General features: G+C 47.9%; 1 long non-coding RNA gene across 1 annotated transcript in view; it reads left to right on the top strand.

Annotated features, from left to right (window-relative positions):
* Positions 1-7987: 7987 nt before the first annotated feature.
* The window catches only part of LOC120370623, a 50318-nt gene continuing 40718 nt past the window's right edge, over positions 7988-17587 (top strand). Inside the window, exon 1 of the long non-coding RNA XR_005583848.1 lies at positions 7988-8504. This is a non-coding gene — a long non-coding RNA (uncharacterized LOC120370623). The remainder of the gene's footprint in view (positions 8505-17587) is intronic.

Here is a 17587-nt window from a genome sequence, read left to right as displayed (position 1 = left end):
ATGGTGTGCTGAGACTGTGTTAGTCAGGCATGCAACAACTCATCTGTATGCCTTAGGTGGTCCAAAACGATGTCCTCCATGTGGCGTAACCACACATGTAATGTGCACACAAGGTCATGCTGGGTAGAGGCTTATTTTACAAAGTGGTGTCTTCCAGTAGGGCCAGATGGAATAATCCCCCCAGGCCGGATTCAGCCTGCAGGCCACCAGTTGGGTAGCATACAGCCACTCGGGCATACAAGGCATACAACTGATGCCTGGCGTACGTAGATGGCACACCATGGCTGCTGGTGAAATTCAGCTGGCTCCGATGGAGTTATACCAGCAGAGCATTGTGGCCTAGGTCGGTGGTTTTCAAACTTTTTTTCCGGGGACCCAGTTGAAGAAAATTGTTGATGCCTGTGATCCAACGGAGCTGGGGATGAGGGGTTTGGGAAGGTGCTCAGGGCTGGGGCAGAGGTTCGGGGTGAGGGCTGTGGGGTGGGGCCAAGAATGAGGGGTTCAGGGTGTGAGAGGGGGCTCTGGGCTGGGGCAGGGGGTTGTGGTGAGGGGGACAGGGCTCTGGGCTGGAGCCAGGGATGAGGGGTTTGGGGTGCAGGAAGGGGTTCGGGCTTTGGGGGGCTTGGGGCAGGGAGTTGGGGTGTGGGAGGGGGTCAGGGCTCTGGGTTGGGGATGAGGGGTTTGGGGTGCAGGAAGGGCTCTGGGTTCGGGGGGGCTGAGGGCTGGGGAAGGGGGTTGGGGTGCAGGAGGGGATCAGGGATCAGAGCTGGGGATGCAGGCTCTGGAGTGGGGCCGGGGATGAGGGTTTTGGGGTACAGGAAGGTGTTCCAGGTTTGGGGGAAATCAGGGCTGGGGCAGGGGATTGGGGCGCAGGCACAGATTTACCTCTGGTGGCTCTCAGTCAGCAGCGCAGCCGGGGTGCACCGCAGACCACACTGCGCCCTGGAAGCGGCCAGCAGCAGCAGGTCTTGCTCCTAGGCAGAGGTGCGCAAGTGGCTCTGCGCAACTCTTGCCCGCAGGAACCACCTCCCTATTTCCCATTGGCTGGGAACCAGCCAATGGGAATTCAGAGCCAGTGCTCGGGGCAGCGCACGGAGCCCCATGGCCCCCCTGCCTAGAAGCCAGACTGCTGCTGGCTGCTTCCGGGGCACAGCGCGGTGTTGGAAAAGGTAGGTGCTAGCCTGCCTTAGCTGGGCAGCATCGCCGACGGGACTTTTAACGTCCTGGTTGGAGGTGCTGACCAGAGGAAGGCAACCTAGTGCCTTACATGCCGTGACCCATTGCGACCCACAGATTGAAAAATACTGGCATAGATCCTCAAAGGTATTTATGCACCCAACTCCCATTGAAAGTAATAGGAGAGAAGCGTCTAGATGCCTTTGATAATCTGGTCCATTATGAGAAACACTTTCAATACATCTTTAGTTGCCTTACGATGTGACTGAGCAGCCAGTGCCAAGGAGAACCAGCATCTTGTAGCCAGCCCAGCTCTGCAAGGGTGACCTATGAGTGCGTGAGCCATAGTGTGAGAACTTCTGTCTTAATATATTTAAGCCCCTCCTTCCTTTGAACTATCAGCAATCTCTGCTCAGAAAAAAAGCCGGTAGCTGGAACAGGGAGTTTGTGCAGGTTAGAACTAGGAGAAAGAAGACAGCCACTGAAGGATCACACTCACGCATACCCCTCATTGTACTGGTGGGGAAACGCTTGTCCTAAGAGCTTGAACTTCTCCTTTGCAGTGGTGTTGGAGGGGGATGCTCGGTGACTAATGGAAGGCCAAAGGGCAGCGAGCCACATAGGGAGTAGATTTTAAAGACTACATTTTCCTATACTGACCTCTACTTTTAGGGTTAGAACCCCATATAGACATACGTGCCGTAGAATGTAGAGGGAGAAAACGGCCCCATCACATCACTACTGTTTTGAATGCTTGATATCCTGTAATTGCATATCACATCCCATGAAATCATACAGCAAGGGTAAGGAAAGAGTTAAATCTCATGCTCTGGGAAGCAGCCAGAGCAAATGTATCCAAAAAATGTAGCAATCAGGAGCCAGGGACAATTATTAACGCCTTGGAATTTAATGTGGCAGATCGCTTACGCCCCCAGTTATATTGGTTTGTTCAATTCTAAAGCGCTCAGGGAATTTTCATTCTGCAGCACATATATCATGGCGACCTTACAACCAAGTGGAGGGGCTTTGCTTCAGCGGGAATAACGACAGTCCCTAACCACTTTCTTCCCATAATTCATTTCACGTGCAGGAGTTCATCATGCAATCGACAAACGGTGTTAATTTCCTGCAAATAATTCTTCCAGCTGTCCACAGGACTCAAGCGCTCATCACCCAGAACAGTAAAAAATGTTTGTATTCCTTCATATAATTCATCATGCGGCCCACAAATCTCCCAAGCTCCCCATAAACAAAGCAGGATGCAAAGTGCAGAATAAAACAGTTCATCAAAGCGTTGGCACAGTGCAGTGCAGACCGGGAAGGGAAAGGGAAGGTGGGTTAGTCCACCAAAGCTGTCATCTGGGTTTGACTGCTCTCCTTGTTGGATGGTCTCAGCCACGTCAGCATGGGGTATTTGTGACTTTCTGGGCACCACCCAGACAGGTAAGGCTGCATCCGCATCCCCAGAATACAGGGGCATGAGCCTGCTTGGACCCACCTCTATGAGCCTGCCCCCGCCAGCATCACTCTGCATGGAGGTGCATCGTCCAGCCATGCCCTGGCTGCAGGGCCGGTGCAAGGAAGTTTCGCACCCTAGGCTAAACTTCCACCTTGCGCCCCTCCCCCCCAGCCCTGTGGCAGCTCCCCACCCCCTCTCCACCTTGAGGCGCCCCACAGCAGCTCCCCTGCCCTGAGGCACCCCCACCCGGGCCGTGCGGCACCTTCCCACCCCAGCTCACCTCTGCTCCGCGTCCTCCCCGAGCATGCCGCCCCCGCTCTAATTCTCACCCTCCCTGGCTTGTGGTGCCAAACAGCTGATTGGCGCTGCAAGCCTGGGAGGCCGGAGATGTAGAGCAGCTACTGTGCTCCGGGAGGAACCGCTGTAAAAATAAATTGGGGGCACCGCTTTTTGGCACCCTCAAATCTTGGCGCCCTAGGCAACCGCCTAGTTTGCCTTAATGGTAGCACCGGCCCTGCCTGGCTGGTGTTCTCCTGTGACCCCAGTCTCCGCCTCTCATTTTCACTGGACAAAGCCACGTCTGATGCTAAGTCCCTACTGGAGAGGGACAGTGCTCCATAAAACTAGAGCTGTCTGGCTTTAAACCAGACGAATGGCCTCCTAAGTCATCAGAGGCAACACATAACTCTTGATGGGGTGGGGGTGGGGGCATGTGACCGCCCCATGCATTGCCTCTGATACCGTTTGTCCTGTAACCTTGGTGGCCTTATGCTGTGCAGCTGTGGTTCAATTCCCGAACACCTCCTGTGAGTTCTAGTTGAAGGTGTATTACAAGTTATAAACCAGCTTTCTCTCTATGTATAAATACATAGGTTCATAATCACAATCTGTATACATATCTCATAATGGCCAGCAAGTTCAGAACATTAACATACAATATGCAATCAGTTGCTTCAACTGCTCATTTCGGGGGGTTAAACCCGTTCTCCCCTTGGAATGTCTGGACCCTGATTTTCACAGTATTCACTCATTACACCGACACCGTCCAATGTGAGACAATTGGTAGGAGGAATTCAAGGGCAGAATTTTAGGGGGTGTCACAGTTCAGAATTGGGGTGCATTAGCAGACAGGCCGGAAATAGGGCTTGAATCCCATGGACTTTAATGGGAGAATTTCCATTGACTTAATTCAGGTCTATCTCAGGCCCATACCAAGCTGTTTTGCAGGTCAGGATTGAAGCATATGGGCAAAGTTGTGCAGAGAAAGCCCATAGGGTGCCTGGTTTTAGCCATTCCTAGCTTCAGCCAAAATGTACAAAGAGAGAGATCAAATCCTGGGAGACTCAGGATAGGAGCAGAGCACTGAAATGTCTCCTGAGTTTCAGTTTAGACAAGTGGAAGTTTACAAGGAGGGAACTAGTCACTGCAAACACTTCAAAGGAAGCCATTTGTTCAGAACACAGAGCTGGGGAAGGACTTGGAATGTGCGGGGACAAGACTGTAAAACAGTCAGCTTAACCTACAGCTGCCACTGGAAAAGCGCGCAGAGCACGGGTTGTGTGTTGACTTCAGTAACAAGGTTGGTACCAGCAAGGTTGGTACCTTGAACTCCCTCCCAAACACAAGGTGTGACTGACCCCACAAGGTGTAGGGTGGTGGAGAATCAGGCCTGGGCCCTGAAGTTCTGAGCCAGGCTAGAGCTGGGGGAAAGTTTTTAGATACAACTTTTCACCAAAAAATGTAGATGGACAAGAATTTGTGTCAAATTTGCCAAATTGTTTTGGTCATACTCCTCTTCCCCCTGCAGAACCCCTCCATTTTATTATTATTTTTATATAATTGAAGTAAAATTCTAAATAAAAGCCTAAAACTCATGAAACTCCTCAGAGTCTGGGGGCATTCAGATCTAAGGGTTTGATCTGAACCCATTTGTAAATAAAATGTATACACCTAAAATAACATTCAGTAATGAAATCAGTCACCTCCCATCCTTGGAAATCTTCACCAGTTTCCTGTCTGGTTCAGAATAAAACAACTTCTTTGTCTTAAGATCTTCCATATACTTGGAAATGCACCCCCCGCCCCCCATGTCTTTTAGGCTACATCTTCGCTTCTAGGCTCCTGTTGTTTCATGGGCAGCTGGGAGCACATCCCCTTGGTGCGTCTCACTTTACACAGGTCCCTCTTAAATACTGAGTGAGGCCTGAGGCCTTAGTCCTGACTTTCGAAGCCCTCTGTGGATGTGGCCCAACTAGCTACGTGGATCCATAGGGGATTATTGCACCAGTGGGGCTGTTCTTGGACAAACGCCTAGTGTGGCCACTCTGAATTGGTGTAAAAAGTGACTTGCACTAGTGGATGGCCTCAAATCTAGAAACAAGTCACTCCTTACATTAATGCAGCATAGCTACACCAGTGCAAAAACTCCCCCATGTAGACAAGGCCTTGGTTACCATGGTGATGAGCACAAATGCTGCTAGTTAGTGGATCCTTGGTTGCATCAGGAAAACGCCTGCCTTCGTTTGGAGTCACCTTGATTTGCCGACCAGATTTTTCAGTCTGAAGCTGTTTGTTCTAGGTGACCCCAGTTCCTCGTGGCTATTTCTTCCCCCTTTTCCCCTGCTAACCTCTCCTTTAATGGCAGTTTAATGGAGTGAACCCTGTCTCCCCTACTGCATCTTTTTAAATGAAAGGTTTTGAAATGTGTTTCTAAGCGGCAACTGCTGCATGGTTTTTATGATGAGCTCTTCAAGGGACCACCTGAGAATTCCTGAGGTTCAGAGGGACTGGAGCAGGGGAAGCAAATGTGGCAAAGAGGGAAACTTTTAAAATCTATTTAAAAAACTGAGTAATAAGTATATTTCCATCTAGGTGCATGAGCCAGTTTCTCCTCCATCTATTTCCCATATATATTGGCCTAGACAGATATGAATGCCACCAGACAGCTTCTTCACAGGTGCAATGTATGTTTCCAGCTCTCATGGTTGCTCAGAAAAGCTAGAAGGGCTGAACTCTAAAGGCTCAAAAACCAGGAGGTAAATAAAAAGAACCCACCATTTAGTAGCTTCAAAATCTAATGATTTTTAAGGCAATCTCATGATTTTTGAATGCTTCAAGCAGTACTATCACCACCAGCCTGAAGCTGGACAATAAGACTCATTTCAGAGTGGAAGCATATGGAGGATTGGACAAAACTGCTTGGGAGAAAATCCGTACTCTCTTAACAGTGGGAAATTCAAGTGGTCAGGGCCATCTCAAAGAACGGTGCACTTTGGGTAACCTCAGCAAGCACCCGGCATTGTCAGTGGGATTTCACAGAAGGCAAAAAGAATTGGTTTAAAAAAAAAGTTGCTTGAAACTTAATTTGTGTGGAATGCCCTCTCCCAGTTTGGATAAGGGGCTTTCAGTAGTGAAATCTGGGATTAACTCCATTTTTCATTTTAGAGGTTTCATTTCTGTGCTAGAGATTTTAGTTCAGAACTCCTGGGTGCTGTGCTAGTTTATTCCTTTCATTTAACAGACCTTCACTGTAGTTTTTTCGTTGTTGTTTGATGCATAGAAAATGTGTCTTCCTTTCTAAAGCTACTGGGCCAGATCCTCCGCTGGTGTAAATCAACATAGCTCAAGTGTATCAATATGCACCAGCTGAGGATATCACCTGTTCTGTTGATTTCGAAGTACACTAAATACCAGATTATTCTGCCATGCCAAGGGACTCGGATTACCAGACTATAAAAAGGGAGGAGTAAAATGAGATGAGACATTTAAATATAAAATAATCCGATGAAGGACAAGAAATTAAATAACAAACCCAGTGCAAGTGAAATAATAAGAAAAATTGATTCTTTAAACAGATCTGTGTCAACAGGACTTGTTAAAACACAGGCCTGGGAACTGGGATATTTGGGTTCTAAATGGTTCTGACACCAGATTTTCCAAAGAGCTCAGAACATTGGGTGCTGCACTCGTGACAGTCTGAAAATCTGGCCATGAGTGCTACAATAGGAGCTGCTGGGTGCTGAGCACTTTTGGGGAAAAAAAATTCCATTGCCTCAGTTTCCCCTTTGTACAAGGGGTTGATAATTTCTTACCTCATGGTGTATGGTGATATGGAAGTGCCAGAGTGGCTCCAAAGGCTGCACTGAGGCAGGGATTAAATCTCTCCGTCATGTGTGAATAATAAGTGCTGTCACCTCTTCAGACGGGCAGCACTTTCTTCTTGAGCACCGGATAATGCTGGAGAATTTCCAAGTCAATTTATTAATTAGGTTGAGTTATAAGTATTTAAAATGATCCTTTTTAAAAATGTCTTTGACTCTTTGGTGGAGTCTAGCTTTCTTTCCAGCTCCCACGAGCAAAGTGATGAGTGAAGTTTGAGAGTTGAAAGGGACCCACTTGTAGATTTTTCCAAAATGTATAATACAGGCTGGGTTGGGGTTTTTGTTTTAATTTTTATGATTTATCAATGTATAAATGTTGAGTTCATCAAGACGGCTCCTTCTAACTCTTTCCATTCCCACTGCGGTGTTTGTCAGCTTGTGGTTTTTCTGTCAGATTCATGTGAAGTCAAATGTATTTTGAGGTGAACATGGGGTCATGTGATGGACTCGTGCAATAATGACTTGGACAGGGAATGGTTTGTTCAAGGTTACAGGATCCATTACCTGTGGGGAAGTTGACAGACAAGGCATTCTTCCTCCCAAGGGCTTGCCATTCAGTTCAGCACGTCACTGGCTGAGCTAGCCTATAAGCAAGACCCAGTTCCCAGGATCCAGTTCAAGGAAGCCTCTGTATTCAGCACATGTTTCTGTCCCATTGAAGTCAATAGCACTTAAGTATGTCCTTAAAGTGCTTTCCAGAATCAGGACTCCAGAGCTCATCTGCTGGCCCTTGGGCGGGCTGCTCTTCTGTGGATTTGTCAAACTCTGAAGGAGGCTTGAACTTCCCATCGTTCCCTGTGTTCTCTTTCCCACCCTTGCATACCTGCACTGGGTTGAACACAGTCTAGCTTGAGCTCCTAGTGGTAAAACTCTCATTGACTTCAGTGGTGCAGGAGTAGGCCCTAAGATAAACATCTGGGTTAGGAATTCCTCAGCCCAGCAGGGAGCTTCCTGCCCATTTACCTGCTTTTTGAACAAAATCTGCTTTGAGCATACTGGCCTTTCAAATGCGCTCCCCTGGATGAAGGTTAGGTCCCTTCCTGACATTCCTCAAAGAGCCTGTATGGGGAAGTTCCACCCAGGTGATACAGAACTTGTAATGAGGTCATAGTTACATGTCCAGGACAACCAAGATGCACATTCTTGGTGGGGAAACTAATTGGCCCTAGAGGCACTTCATGCCAGGGATGCTTGGGAGAAGGTGAGCTCTGACTGACTGGGTGCTTGGAGCCTTAGACTGGCACATCTAATGCTGCCCCAGAAAAGAAAGGGTTATGATGGGGCCATGAGGGTCAATGAAAGCCTGTGGGCCCAGCTGGCCCTGCCCCACCTGCAGCAAATGTTGGTTGTAGAGCGGGAGGAGGAAGTCTAGCCTGCTGACCAGAAAGGGAGCACAGCTGTGGTTCCCCTGATGAGAGAGGAGCATGGTTGTAGCCCAGATGAGCCCCTGCTGGAAGGGACAATCAGACTGTTTGGAGACAAATCTGTGGAAACACCGACTGTTTGGAGACAAGCCTTGAAGAGAAGGGTGGGGTCCCACAATGGGTTTGTTGGATACCCCTGTTTTGAGTTGTGGATTTTTTTTTGTTCTTGATTTTCTTTGCACCTCAACACCCCAGAAGTGGTAGGACTGAAGTTTGCCTGGGCTAGAGCGAAAGAACCACTCCTGTGGACCTCACAGTGACCTAGCAATGGAAACCTGCAGCTGGGTGAGTTGTGCCCTGATGGGCCACAAGGGGGTGCTGCAGAGGCAACCTGGTTGCAAGGTGTATTGGGGTCTCCTGAAAACTATCTACATAAGTAGCCAGTGGACATTGCCTGAGTGATCACAGAGGCTATGGGAGTCTAAGTTTTCTTTAACAAAAAAGGGCTTGCTAAGGGTCAGTATGAGATCTTGTTTAATAAGAATTTATTATGAAGTGGTTTTCCCCATCCCTGCATATAGTGTGTGGGGTAGTTTCTTCTGGTTATGTGTATGTTATTGTTCTACTTCTGCTATTCTCTGTGTCATGTCCTGTTGGTCATTTAATTGGGGATTGGTCCTGCTTTGAGCAGGGGGTTGGACTAGATGACCTCCAGAGGTCCCTTCCAACTCTGATATTCTATGATTCTATGACTATAGAGGTAGATGAGTGCTGTCAAGGTTTGCTGGGAGTATTTGCTCCCATTTGAGTTGGCTTTGATTGTGTTTGTTTCCTGGGAGCATCTGAGTGGTCACATTTTGTTTTCAGAACACAAATGTCAGCTTTTAAACCAGGGGTAGGCAAACTATGGCCCGAGGGTCACATCCGGCCCTCCAGCCTGTTTAATTTGGCCCTCGAGCTCCCGCTGGGGAGAGGGGTCTGGGGCTTGCCCTGCTCCCGCGTTCCACTCTGGAAGTGGGGTTGGAGACCGCTCCGCGTGCGTGCCGAGGCTCCTGGAAGCAGCAGAATGTCCCGTCTCTGGCTCCTACGTTTAGGGATAGCCAGGGGGCTCTGCACACTGTCCCCACCCCAAGCACCACTCCCGCAGCTCCCATTGGCCAGGAACTGCGACTAATGGAAACTGTAGGGGCAGAGCCTGCAGGCAGGGCAGTGTGCAGAGCTGCCTGGCCGCACTTCCAAATAAGAGCTGGAGAGGGGACATGCCGCTGCTTCCAAGAGCTGTTTGAGGTAAGCGCTGCCCAGAGCCTGCACCCCTGACCCCCTCCCATGCCCTGATCCCCTGCCCCAGCCCTGATCCCTCTCCTGCACCTCAACCCCCTGCCCCAGCCTGCAGCCCCCTCCTGCACCCTGAACTCCTCATTTCTGGCCCAACCCCAGATCCCACACCCCCAGCCAGAGCCCTCATCCCCGTCCTGCACCTTAACCCCAATTTTGTGAGTATTCATGGCCCACAATACAATTTCCATACCCAGATGTGGCCCTTGGGCCAAAAAGTTTGCCCACCCCTGTTTTAAACCAATCAAAGACTGAGCCAGATGGGGTCTGACTGCTCCCTCCTCAGCCTGGGTGGCACATGCATCTACTTTTGGTCAATGACAGGCCAGAAAATCACAGAGCAGGAAGGGCAGTGGACTTGGCTCATTTTATATGGGATGAGACTGGGGAGAGAGTTCCCCAAGCCCTTTGCCTGAATCTTGTTATGGGGGATGCTAGCTAGGAGCTAATAGTGCTAAAGCCAAGGCTTCTCTCTAGGACTGACCGTGACTAGGGAACACACTTTTAAAGCTGTTAAACCCTGTCTACACCAGGTGCCAACTGGTGTTTACAAATGAGTTAACTAAAACGTGTTAGCTAGTCTACTTTAAAATACTCCATTTTTTTTCTAGTCTAGATAGGGTCTAGAGCAGCACTGCAGGAAATGAAGAGCAGTGTCGTGCTTGTTTGAAATTGGAGAGAGATTTAGGTAACTTCCTGACTTGGAATTTAGCCAGGATACCAGCATTACCATCCCTATCCCTGAGCCTAGGGATCTTTAAAAACTCTGTGTTATCAGAACACCAGCTTTGCATCTAATCCTAAAGCTGTCATCTCCAGCAGCACTGGAGATCCGTTTGCACCGTGCTTGGGCATTGGTTCTCTGCTATTGATTTACTCAGGAGTCAAAGAACTGTAACTCCCCACCAGGCCAATGAAACCCTCTTGCAGGTTTGAACGTTATTTGTATTGCAGTTGTGGGCCAGGACCCCATTGCGCTAGGTGCTGTACAGACACAGAACAAAGAGACACTTCCTGCCCCCAAAGGGTCTATAATCAAAGTGAATGGAATATGTATGATCTCCCTCTGGGGAGTATGTCTCCAATATTATCAGATGCAAGCATTCCATGATTGTGAGTCAGTCTCTCCCCCAAGCATAAGATTGGTTTAAAAATAATGAGGTTTTAAAAATACTAAATGTTGCGGTGGGAGTGTTATTTGCTTCCTGTTTTTTGAGTCTGCAGGGGTCATGTTTTCAACCATGAGGGTTTAAAACCTTTTTTTTTATAGATGAAAGTTGAGATTCTCATGCAGTCACCTGACTCCAGGATCTGGGGTTTTCAGAAAATCCCCAAATATTGTGAGTTGGCAATTGCTGTGTGCTTGCAGCTATCAACTTGTGATGCTTCTGATTTACAATCCCATCCTGATCACTAGAATTACTCTTATGTTTTCATACACAAAAACCAAAACATATCCTTTCAATCTAAACTGTCCTTTACATTTGATGAAAGCCCCTCAGGAGAGCACAGTTTGTGTGTCGCCTTTGTAACAGGTTGCAGTAGCTGTGTGACTATATAGCTCTGAACCAAGGCCGGCTCCAGGCACCAGCGAAGGAAGCAGGTGCTTGGGGCAGCCAATGGAAAGGGGCAGCACATCTGGCTCTTTGGCAGCAATTCGGCGGCGGATCCCTCAGTCCCTCTCTTCCTCTTTGAGTGGCTGCTGAAGTGCCGCCGAAGAGGAAGAGAGGGAGCAAAGGACCCACCGCCGAATTGCTGCCGAAGAATGGAGCAGCACAATTGAGCTGCTGCCGAAGAGCCACCGGTCGGCTTTCTCTTTTTTTATTTTTATTTTTTTCCCCGCTTTGCTGCTGGGGGTGGCAAAAAAGCTGGATCCGGCCCTGCTCTGAACACATCGAGAGGGTGTCGAAATTTAAAGGTACTGTACTTGAAAAAGAAGTCGGCACCGTTGGCTAGTTACATACCATTCCCATTAGTTTGGAGTTTGGTGTTACTTTGAACTAGAAACATCAAGGCAGGCTATGCTCATGGTATTTCTTGTCTGAGCAGAGGAGAAAGTACTGGAAATCTCATAAGTGTGCAAAGTGCTTCAGGATCCTTCAGATATGCACCAGGCCTGTCTAAAGTCATCCCAAATTTACACTTGCAGGACTGTGGCAAACTTCCGGCAGTAGCTAAAACCAAATGTCTATCACTCTCCAGTTGCTACAAGTTCAGACATTCAGCTTCATGCAGGGGTTGACCATGTTTAATCAACAGCAAAGTAAAATGAGTCCAAGCAGCATGGAACAAAGGGCAGGGATTTGGAAAAACAACCTGCACAATATACAGATGCTTTCCATTCATACGAGCAGTAGATTTCTGTGCTGGGGTCGTGGGTGCAGGAGGGTGAAGGTAGCTCAATTTATGTCTGATCATGGTGACCAGCTGGCTGTTCTGCTACAGTTATTAAAACCCACCTCTGTCAGCGCAGCCTTGTTAGCTGTGGATTTACAGAGCACAGAAAGAAATATTGATATTTCATTCCTGATGTCACACAGCAAATGGCTGGCTGCCTCCTCTCCCCCTTGTGATGCTTTCTCCCCCACATATAGACATTTAATCCCTTCTACGGGACGTGTGTGTGTGTATATGTGTAAATTTCACTCCACAGCCTGGTTCTTTAGAAGGCTTCTGTCCACAGCTGTGACAACCCTGCTTCTACTGAAAGACGCATTCATGTCTCATTTAAGTAGCTCTCCTGTCAGTGGAATCTTAGACCAACTTTTTAAAGTATTTTGCCTTCCCCCAGCCAATCTTAGACCCCTCTCTTGCAAGTTTTATCTTTATTTACATGGTGTCTCATTTCTAACAAAAAGATTATCTTCCATGAAAGTGGCAGACTGACTGTTCTGAAAAGCTAGCCCTGAGTGCTTCAGAAAATCTAGCCCTTAAGGGGCTAGGCCAAAGATTAGAATAGCTAGCTTTCGTAGCAGGTGAACCAGGAGACCATGTAGCTATTACCGAAGTATGCACTCTGGACCTCCTTGACTGCACAAGCTAACTATGCCAACACAATGGAGCAGAGATTTTTAAGATGTCTATCAAATCTTCCTTCATCTGGATGTCTCCATTTTACATGCATGCCCCCAGATTTATTTTTACAAGAGCTCAGGCCCAGGCTTTCAAGTGCTTAGCACTTGTGGCCAAATTTTTCAAAAAAGTTTAGCACTCAGTATGCTGAGTTCTTTTGAAAATCTGGCCCAAGGTGCAGAGCAGAGGACAGGGACAGAATTAAGGTTGTTTAGGTGATTTCTATCTACCTACTTTGCTCCTTGCTGATGTTTGTTTAAAGTTTAAGTGGAATTTTAACTTTGAACTTCCAGAGTTTCTTCCTTTTGTATTTGCTGAGAAAATTATGTTATCTTAAGGTTGTGAATTTCTCTCAGAAAAATACTCTTAAGTGCAGATTAACAAAGCATTTTGCCTAGGAATGTTAAGTACACTATACTGGGTGTAGCATCTTCCCACAAATATATGGACAATGCTGCACCTCCTCCTGCCCTTCGTATCAGGATTAAATGGGCATGAAATGTAGTAATACTGAGAACTCCACTGCTGTAAAGTGTTAATGTGGAAATAAATGAAGTTACTCTTCAGAACGAATGGCCCAAGCTGTCACTGGGCTGTAATTAATGAATAGGGTGGCCGAGATTTATACGAGCAGTTTAGGATGCTGCTGCACGCAGCTCTGGCTTTTATGGCAGTGCTAGGGCAAGATCAATGGGGAATCCATTAATGCCAAAGGTTTAATGGATGGCATGAGGACAGCTCAGCGTGTCACTTACTGACACCCCCTTTCTAGGGGGTAACTTCCCCTCCCCCACTTCAGCCAATGCTGGGATGTTGAAGGAGAATGCCAAGACACACACACACACACCACCATCCTGTTCAGGATGGAGCAGGCTGGCAGGAATGTTCTTGGAAACTGCCGATTTTGGGTGAATTCTGGGCTATTGTATGTGGCGCTTGATCAGCAAGAAAAAGTGAAGTCACAGTTCGTAGAAAGGAGCATTCACATTGGAACCCTGATTCAAAGGGAACAAACTGCAGAAAGACTCATCCAATCAGGCAAAGGAAACCTATCGTGACTTTCACATCCAATCCAGACTAACTAATGCAGCTGGACTATTGTTGCCCCTTTTTTACCTCAATGTCTAGCCAACGTTTAGGGAGCAGGGGATGTTTCCGTTGGGAGCAGAAATTGGTGGTAGTCAGGTATTTCTCTGATGTGATTGTTTATTGACACAGAAGGTACAAAGTTCTGTGTCTCTGAATGCAGAAGGAATCAAATAGCAGGAAACAGCTTCTTTTGCTTGTGGGACCAAGAGTACACTTTTCACCTGCACCCCTGACCCAAAAAACGGGTCAGCCACACACTTTTAGCTGCTTCTTCAGGCTGTTTCTCTGATGCCATGTGTTCTTCTCTGACCTCATTTTCTTTGAGATCTCTCTTCCCATGCACCCACACTGTTCCCCCAAACAGTACTGAGCCACAAGCTCCTGGATGGGTTCACACACACCTCTTGTTTTAGGTGGAGCTTATGCTTACAGTTACATTAAGTGAAGTGAGTTCACACCTGCCAGTCTCAATGGGGTTTGATCTCAACCCACAAGAAGGTTTCACCCAGCTCATAACAATATCAAATGCTTAAACAGGGAGGATTAGTCACAGGAATTCTTCAGCCACTAATGTTGAGTAAGTAACGCATCTGAGAACATCATAATCTGTTTGCAGACAATTCTCACGCAGAAGAGTCAAAATTCATCAAGTTATTGGCTGTGAATAATTCACCCAAGCCTCCTACTGACAATTACATCTCAGAGCTTTCCATGGCAACACTCTGTATAACAATAGATGTGTTATATGCTGGGATCTACATGTGAACTATCAACAACTATTCCAACAGATCCTTCCCCTGTCTGAGGTTTCCAACCCACTACCTTGTGCCGTGAAGGATGGGGGAGGTGGGGGGGACATCTAAAATATATATATATATATATATATATGTAAAATATTTAAAGTGCCCATGACACTGTGTTCGATTACTTCATGGCATGTAATATTTTCTCTGGCACCTGCTGTTGGAGGATCACAAAGCACTTTACAGCTGAATTAAAGCCTCACCTCACTTCTAAGGAAATAATATTAACCCCTGTTAAAGATGGGGGACCAGAAACACTGAGCACCAGTGTGATTTGCCCAAGTTCACATAGGCTGGCCAGAGCAGAGCTGGGACTAGAACCAGGTCTTCATTCTATGGTTCCAGGTCTTCGTGCCACCATTCTGCCATGGAGTTTACGGTGAATGGTGGGTGGGTAGGCTGACCAGCCAGCAAATTGAAAAATTGGGGCAGGGAGTGGGGGGTAATTGGTGTCTATATAAGACAAAGCCCCAAATATTGGGACTGTCCCTATAAAACCGGGACATCTGGTCACCCTATGGATGGGTGGGTGGGTGGGGTGGAGAGACTTGCTCTGAACCCAAAACCTGGGCCAGGGTTGTGGCAAGGTTTGCAAACATTTCAGCACATTTTGGCCAAACTTCAGATGAGTCATCAGAGTCGCTTTTAATTCATTCAGACTTGAGATTCAAGGGATAGTGAGTGAAATTCACCTGAAGCCAAACTTCCGAGAGATTCTCCCGAATGCCTGGGAACAGGGGTTAAAGCTGAGTAGACTGAAACGGGTTGGGGTGCACTGCTTAGCCAAGCCAGCAGAGAAGGGGGAGCTCACCCACTGCTTTTAGCAGGGAAGAGAGAGTTGCACTCCCTCCTACTCATTGGACCACATGGGCAGAGCTTTGCATAACTTGCGTACGGTGGGGAGGATTCTGCTTATGCCAAGGCTTGATTTTAGGGAATTCAGTGAGAAGATAAAGTCAGGACTGCACTCCGTACCTGACTGAGCCTAGCCTGAATACACCGAGGGGTACTTTTTCTTTCCCCAACCATGGCTCAGTGCAGTATCTATGCCTAAGGCGCATATGGGCCCTTTTTATCTTCAGTTATTTCAAAGAAAATGTATATAGGAAGGGGGTACACAGCAGGTGGCTTGGGTTTGCAAACTGAACCAAAAGCAGAGGCTGTCCAGATCTGGGTCCCATGATATCCAGATAGCCTAAATTTCATGGGGGTGGGTTGCTTGTTGCGGGTAAATAGCTCCTGCTTATCCTGCAATGGGGGAAGTGAGTTTCTCCCAGAAGAAGGCAAAGCAGAATGAAGAGATGGCAATATATTGTGCTCACGCCTTTCATCTGGGAAGTTTATTGCCCTCAACAACAAACACAGCAAGGCCAAGTCCCAGAGCATCCCCTGGCTCTCAGTTATATAACCAACAAATACTGTACAAACAAATGGTTCTCCAGCAGGCAACCGAATTAAAACTTTCCTCCAACTGCTCCAGTGGAAAGTTATCACAGGAGCAAGACATTAAAATTAATGCCGGTAAACAAGGATAAAATGAATGAGGCTGTAACGAATCTGGGTCCAGTTGGACTTCCAGCTGTCGCTGTGCTGCATGGCTCTTCGGAGCTTTGTGGTGGCAGAGGAGCAAGAGAGCTCAAATCCACCCACTCCAAAAATGCACAAGGCCCTGCTAAAGCTGGCTGGGTGAGTAAGCTGCTGGACAGAGATTCAGGAGATCTGGGTTTAATTCCTGGCATTTTGGGGAGGGGCTTAATGATGCATTCCCCAGCTGGTGCTGTTAAGTAACCAGTGATGATCTGCACAGGCTAGTCCCACTGCAAAGGGATAGGAAGTAACAGCAGCTGATTCTTGGACTGCGGGAGGGAGAGATTGACTGGAGTGTTCTCTTGTGGTACAGGTAGAGCCATCATCACAAGAGTATGCTCAGCAGAGCAAGGAACCCCGCTGGAGGGGGAGAGGTCCAGATTCTGGTCCTTGTTTTGGCACCTATATCCCACTCCAGTAGCACTCAGCACTACACCTATTGCAGGCTGTGGGGCAGCCCAGATGCAGCTGTCGGGTGGCTGTCCTAAATCTATAGCACCCCCAAAGCTGCTGTAATTTAGTTCAGGGCCATACAAACTCCCAGAGCAGCCCAGATGAAAGCCACCTCTACCCCCCCATGCTGCACCTTCTGAGAGTCACAGCGCAAATGTGAGCCTGGAGAATGTGACAGGCTTGTGGAGAAAAGAGCACCACCCCACTTCCTGAATACAGATAGGGATGAGAGGTGAGAGAGGAAGGATGGCCCATGGCTAGGGTGCTAGCTGCACACACGGGTTCAAGGCTCTTCTCCACCACAGACTGCCTGTGTGACCGTGCCTCGGTTCCCCATCTGTACAATGGGATAATAGCACTGCCCTGCCTCACAGGGGTACTGTGAGGATAAATACAGCAAAGATTACCAGAGACTCACATCCTACAGTGATGACCTGAGAGAGAGGCTTGCTTGTCACTTTATCACTGCTCCCACATTTCAATCCCTGGGAACTCCATTGCATTCAGCTGTCAAACTCTGCCCAGGCACTCTTGGCAGGGAGAAGAGGAACATGAGTCTCCTAGTCATTGAAGCTAGCAGTGCATTTAGACTAGATAGAACACTAGCTCTTCCTCGTACACCACACAGCCGCTTCAGTGCAGCAGCACACAAGCCAGTGCACTCACCCCTAAGATACAGCACATCACATCTCCTCAGGCAGCCCGTTTGAAAACAGATTTGGCTGCCAAGGGTTCAGTCCTGTTGTTTCTGAGAGGGCGAAGCTCAGAGGAGATGGAGCACTGCAACTATATTTTGGGTGGACACGTTGCATGTTGCACCTGGTCATGCAAAACTGGTCGGCTAGACCCAAGCTGCTGGCACTAGAAATTCAGCTGAGTCACAGAGGATTTTCAGAGCCCAGTCAAACCCAGGAAAACTTCCCAGCCCCAGGCTTAAAGTGAAGGCCAATGTTTTCAAATGTGGTTACTGGCTTTGGGTGCCCAGTACAGAACAGCAGCAGACTCCTGTCTGCTAAGCACAGTGCACTGGAGAATTTCTGAGTTCACCACCCCTGCCTTGCCCTGCTGTTGAAAATCCCTGAGCCTAGG

Source organism: Mauremys reevesii, linkage group 8 (genome assembly GCF_016161935.1).
Source record: "Mauremys reevesii isolate NIE-2019 linkage group 8, ASM1616193v1, whole genome shotgun sequence".
NCBI classification, from domain to species: Eukaryota; Metazoa; Chordata; order Testudines; family Geoemydidae; genus Mauremys; species Mauremys reevesii.
Note: the sequence above shows the minus strand (reverse complement) of the source record. Positions and strands in the feature narration are given on the sequence as shown.